Source organism: Lygodium microphyllum, chromosome 18, assembly GCF_053477565.2.
Source record: "Lygodium microphyllum isolate KBCC chromosome 18, Lygodium_microphyllum_v1.1.10, whole genome shotgun sequence".
In the NCBI taxonomy this organism is placed as follows: Eukaryota; Viridiplantae; Streptophyta; class Polypodiopsida; order Schizaeales; family Lygodiaceae; genus Lygodium; species Lygodium microphyllum.
In genome coordinates this window covers 116,944,037-116,950,463 of record NC_141152.1, presented here as the reverse complement: position 1 = coordinate 116,950,463, position 6,427 = coordinate 116,944,037, and the positions used below count along the sequence as shown (strand labels likewise).

The 6,427-nt window shown below is 39.9% G+C and overlaps 1 pseudogene; it reads right to left on the bottom strand.

The window, feature by feature from the left end:
- Positions 1 to 1,977: 1,977 nt before the first annotated feature.
- On the bottom strand, positions 1,978 to 2,671 carry LOC148021288 (clp protease adapter protein ClpF, chloroplastic-like; annotated as a pseudogene).
- Between the last annotated feature and the right edge of the window lie 3,756 nt (positions 2,672 to 6,427).

The following is a 6,427-nucleotide window of genomic DNA, read 5'->3' as shown; positions in this document are numbered from 1 at the left end:
AAGGACAATTTCAAATAGTTTTAGTGGCACACATGGCTCAATTTTGTTACTCATAGATGCTTGAAACTTTGGAAAATCAATGAATGATTGTCTGATGTTAGATTTAGGAAATATTGGCTCTTGTTTATCTTTATTACTCTATTACATTTTGGGTATTGAGATGATATGTGCATTGGTTGACCATAATTCCAACAAGAGATTTTCTCCCTAGTTTGCATCACCTCGGCCTCTACTACATTCAAGATTTGAATGTCCTAGGGTTTTGTTTGTTCTTGCACGTAGTTTTAAGCTTCTTGAGAGCTTGTTTTGTTGAGTGTTTTTGGTATTTTTCTTCTTTGTTAAGCTCCTTGATTATTCATGCATGTGTAGGTTTAGCCTTCCTTGTTGTAAGGTTCCATTGAGAGTATTATCACAATGGGTTAGTGTTTAATTTTTTTCATTAGAGTTTATGGTTCCAATCCCAAAGTTCTAAATTTAAGTCCTGGAAAGATAGAGCCCAAGTAGAAGCACAAAAGCAAAAGCTATAGCAGATTGAGTAAGAGAGCAAGCGAGAGAAACATTGTATGTGGAAACTCCAACAATCACATTGTGTGACCAACATTCCCTATTCAATATCCACTAAAATAATAAAGAATAAAATGACAATGATGGACACCTACCACCTATAGTGTACAAGTGTCTGATCACAGTGTGTGTAGTAAATACAGGGCTGCATAGGCACATGTGTCTTTGCCCCCAACAACCTCCCACTCAAAGGCGAATTTGCCTCTACTGAGGAGAGAACAAGAAAAAAGTGACAAAGTACAAGTGTACATAAAGTACAAAAAGATGAGGAATAGATGTCATCTCATCTTGTGCCCATCATCTTCCTAAGAAAGGCGAAATGTCCTACTAAGAGACTTTAAGTGAGAAAATCAGCAACACTCTCGTTAGTAGTCAAGATATTGACAAAGCACAAAAAACTTATCCTCTACCACCTTCCTGTTGAGAAACACGGATCTAGAGCAAGGTTTAGCTATGGTGGATGAAAGATGAAGACACTACTCATGGTGACATGGACCTAGATAGACTAACTGTTACACAAGTGAATTAGGTTCCAAGATATATTAACTTGGACTCATAAAGACATTCTTATGTAAGATATACAATGACACTAACAATGACTCAAAATGATAGTACCATTACATTGAAATGAGTGTCAAGTACATGCCTTTATAGCTTTTTGGATAGTACCATTGTACCTCACTATGCATATGGGATTTTGAACATCTCTTCCTAGAGCATATATCATTTGTCTATCTTCTAGCCTCTTCAACATACATATAGCCTCTATGGGCAAGAATCATTTGCTATTCTCAACACCCCCCCCTCAAATGATGAGTCTCAACCCTTACTGGCTTTTGCCCCCCTGCATGTGAAAATGGACCAAGAGACTAGCTCTTTGGCAACCTAGTCAAGTTAAGGCTTGAAACTTTACATCTTGTTAGGGTTTTTTACATCCACTATCAGCGTAAACAAGATCCACTACGGGAAATTCTTTGTTGTCAGTAATGGAAAGTATCTTCTTCATCTTCCTGTGGCTTGTTTCGCACTCTTTGGTGCAATCTTTAATCCTCTTGGACTCCTTCTTGGTCTTCATGCTCTTTGCCTTTGTTGTGATTCTTGTACCTTTTGTCCCTTTATTGACATGTGGTACTTCTCCTTTTTTTTAAGCTTTTACAAATGGACACAATAATGGGTTCATGGCATTGTCTTGACAAGCTCTCTTTAACATAGATTTTGGGATACATACCATTTAGGGTTCTATTGGCCTTTTTCAATGCAAACAAATTTGAATCTTGAAGCATGAGAGTGAAGGTGTGAAAGGGGGTTTTAAACTTTTAATGTTGTAAACCTAAGGGGTTTTTTTTTAAAGATGGTAAATCTGATGGCATCTCTCGAATGGCCGCAACGGTGGCTTCTTTCTACTCCTGCACAAAAATGTTCCCACAACAAGGTAGCTTAAGGCTTCATTCCATTATTGCTTGAGTCATCATTTTCACCCTCTTCCCATGGCAATTCATGTCTTGGTTTACCATACTTGTCTCGTAGTTGCTTGATTGGGATATAGTCACCAACAAAGTCCATTCCATAAAAGAGGAAGGCAACATAAGGATGCTCCAACCGATCCTTGTCAGATTCTTGAGGAACAGTTAGAATCTCTTCAGCCACATAAGTGACTAATAAGTCCGGGTCTGCCTTCATGTCTACTAAGACCTGATAAAATGGCTGATTTTGTCCATGAGAAATAAGCCATGGCTTTGGCTACAGCAGCTAAAGATTCTGCCTGCAATTTGGATATTTGATCCCTCAACTTTGCCGCCCCTTCATAATCTTCATTTTCCACAGCCTTTGGTTGTTCATTTCTTAGCCACAAAATTGTTATCTCCTTGTCTTGAGCCTCATCTTTTGAAGAGGCAGAACACAATTTTGCTTCCTTCTATCTTGCAATCTCTTTATCCACCTCTACAAGTGATTCTCGAAGTTGTGCTACTACTTCATACTGATCCAGATTTAAAGCACGTTGAAGTCTTGTCGTCAAATTGAGTTGAAAAAAGAAGAGTAAAAGCTCTTCATTGGCACTAGCACTCCTTGTCCTTAGGCCAAGCTGCAGCAAAAACAAGAGGGCCATGTTTGCAATGAAGCTGACGGTGACCTAGCGTAGAGCATAATCCATCAAAAGCGAGACCATTTGGCAAATTTTGCCCACAGAGGCACTTGTGAGCTCCCGAAATGTTGCCCTACTCTTGGATTAAAGGAGCCCATGAATGTTGAAGTGTGCTTCATCTTTAATGTGAGGATCTTCCATGGAAAAATAAAACACACCATTAGCTACCTAGCTCAGCCATGGCTTTGATACCATGTTGAGAAACACGGATCTAAAACAAGGTTTAGTTATGGTGGATGAAAGATGAAGACACTACTCATGATGACATGGACCTAAATAGACTAACTGTTACACAAAAGAATTAGGTTCCAAGATAGATTAACTTGGACTCATAAAGACATTCTTGTGTAAGATGTACAATGACATTGACCATGACTCAAAATGATAGTGGAAATGAGTGTCAAGTACATACCTTTATAGCTTTTTGGATAGTACCATTGTACCTCACTGTGCATATGGGATTTTGAACATCTCTTCCTAGAGCATACATCATTTTTCTATCTTCTAGCCTCTTCAGGGCATACATCTAGCCTTTATGGGCAAGCATCATTTGCTATTCTCAACACTTCCTGATGAAGTGATAAGTGCACCTCAATGTTCTTTGCTTTTGCATGGAAGATCAAATTCTTGGCCAACTGAATAGCACTTACAGAATATGAATGCAGTGTAGGAGTAATAGTAACACCAAGGTTTTGCCACTAGTTGGCCTAACAATAGGGCCTCTTTGCATGCCATAATGGTTGCAATATACTCTACCATAATAATAGATATGGCCTTGCATTTTTGTACCTTGGACATCCAAGAAATAACATCTCCAGCAAAAGTGAAGACACACCGAGAGGTGGACTTCCTACTATCCGCATGCCCTACATGGTTGGAGTAAGCGTAACCCAAAACTGTAGTATCCTCACCACCATAGCAAATGCACATATATTTAGTGCCTTTCACGTACCTCATGATACCCTTCATGGCATCTCAATGTCACTGGCCAAGTGTGGCCATATAGCATGCCACAACTCCCACTAAAAACACTATGTTAGGATGAGTGGCTATATGGTCAAAGTGATACAGAAACCAGAACCCACTTCTTTTGAGCAAGCCATGGGAAAAGAAAAATGGGAGAAAGCCATGGATGAAGAAATGGATGCCTTGGAAGCAAATGCTACATGGGAATTGGTACCTTTTCCTAAAGATAAGAATGCAATTGGTTGTAAGTGGGTTTATAAGGTGAAGCACAATGCAGATGGTTCTGTGAACAGATACAAGGCAAGATTTGTAGTCAAGGGGTATGCACAAACATATGGCATTGATTATGAAGAAACATTCAGCCCGGTTGCAAGGATGGCAACCGTAAGAGCAGTCATTGCTATGGCTGCATCAAAGGAATGGTCTTTACATCAGATGGATGTAAAGAATGCCTTCTTGCATGGTGATTTGTAAGAAGAGGTATATATGGAGTAGCCACCAGATTATGTGCATGTTGTTCATCCTGAGTTTGTTTGCAGGTTGAAGAAAGCCTTGTATGGTTTGAAGCAAGCACCTAGAGCATGGTCTGACAAGATAGGACAGTATCTTGTCACTATTGGCTTTCAGATTTCCAAGGTAGATTTCTCACTTTATGTGAGAAAAACAAAGAAATGTATTATTCTACTTGTCATTTATGTTGATGATTTGATTATGACAGGTGATAGTGATGAAGATATCCTTCATGTGAAAATGCTATTGAAGCAAACGTTTGAGATGAAGGATTTGGGAGAGCTGCGTTATTTCTTGGGCATTGAGGTGATTAGATCACCAAGTGGGATACGGCTCTTGCAGAGGCAGTATGGATTGGACATGCTATCCAAATATGGGATGACAGGCTATAAGCCTGTTTCAGTTCCTTTGGAGCAGAATGTGAAGCTAAGCACAGATGCAGGTGAGCTTCTCGAAGACCCTACTATGTATAGACGCATAGTAGGAAGTTTGATTTATATGACTATTACCAAGCCAGATTTGAGCTATGCTGTTGGATTGGTAAGTCAGTTTATGCAGGCTCCAAGGAAACCACATTTGGATGCGGCCAGACGCATACTCAGGTATGTGAAGTCCACATTGCAGTATGGACTATTTTATGAGACTGGGGTTCAGATACAGTTGCATGGATACACTGATGCTGATTGGGCTGGTAGTATTGCTAATAGACGATCTACCAATGGATGTGTGTTCTCTTTTGGGAGTGTTGCAGTCACTTGGAGCAACAAGAAACAGCCTACAGTTGCCTTGTCAAGCACAGAGGCTAAGTATAGGGGTGCAGCAATGGCTGCATGTGAGGTAGCTTGGTTGCATAAGCTACTTTATGATATGCATCAGCCTACAAACGGGCCAGTTATCATTTATTGTGACAACATGAGCAGTATACACTTGGCAAATAACCTAGTCTATCATGCTAGAACAAAGCACATTGAGGTGCATTATCACTATGTGCGGGAGAGGATTTTACTAGGTCTTATTGATCTAGTTTATGTCAACACAGAGGATCAGGTAGCTGACATATTCACGAAGGCATTGGGCGCAGAGAAGCTGCACAAGTTCAGAGACCTGCTTGGTGTGCAGGAATTGGGATTGAGCTCGAGGGGGAGTATTGAGATATCGAGTTCCACTCGTGATATGCCAAGGTGACCGTTGTGCATTTATGTCACCGACTTGTTAGCTGTAGATGCGGTTGGTACACCGCCCATGAATAATAGCTAGATGACAGGTATCCTTATCTACTCTAGTTCGTGGCTCAGTTAGTATGCCACCTTAGTTAGTTGAGTTTGGTTTGAGACCCATATATAGGGTTCTTCTATTTCTATGTACTAGAGTTCTTTTTGGCTTACACAACTAAGAAGAGGAAAACTGTTTTCAACCTCCGCCTGTGTGTGTATTCCCCCATTATGCAAGCAAGAAAGCTACAAGTGAGCGAGAAGAAAGCTACAAGTGAGACTCCTTCCTTCTCTCCCACAATTTTGACAACAACTAGTAGTGCATATTTTATATTCTTGTTGATCCATCATAGCTTATGAGAGTATGTGGGGAAGGGAGCTTGAGCATGTGAGTATGAGAGATAGGGAACTTCTCTTGTCATCCTCTTCTTCTCTTTGTCTCTTCTTTCTCATGAAGTTGGAGCTTGCCTTTGGAGATTGGAGTTGGATTAGTTGGAGCTTGGATCAAGAGGCCATTACATGCTATCAAGGATATAGAAGCATTGAAACTTTATTTTCCATGATTTACACTATAATGGAGGAAATGATAGATTTGGTAAGCATCTAGTTTCTCACTCGAAGTTTACCATACTTGTTTCTATCTTGGGGATGTGGAGAGTATGCTTGCCTGAGCTTGAGAGAGAATAGATGATGAGCTTCTTAAGTGAGAGATAGAAGAAAATAAGAGTGTGGAGACTGAAGGAATAAGTGCTTTGTACATATCCTAGTCCTGTGGAGTCCTGATTTTGCCTCAACAGGCATAATCACCATCCAAACGGAAAAGATTATGACACTTTATGTAGGTCATGATGTAGTCCTCAAGACTTTTCTTGAGTTTCTAGTATTTGAACATTGAGCCTTGGATCCCTTTCCACTCTAGGAGTTTATTAACCTTATCTTGTTGTGTCTTCTTTTTAGACTTTAGTCATCATCACCCAAAAGTCCAAGTCAAAATTTGAATCAAGACATATCATCTCCACTATTACTATAGTTA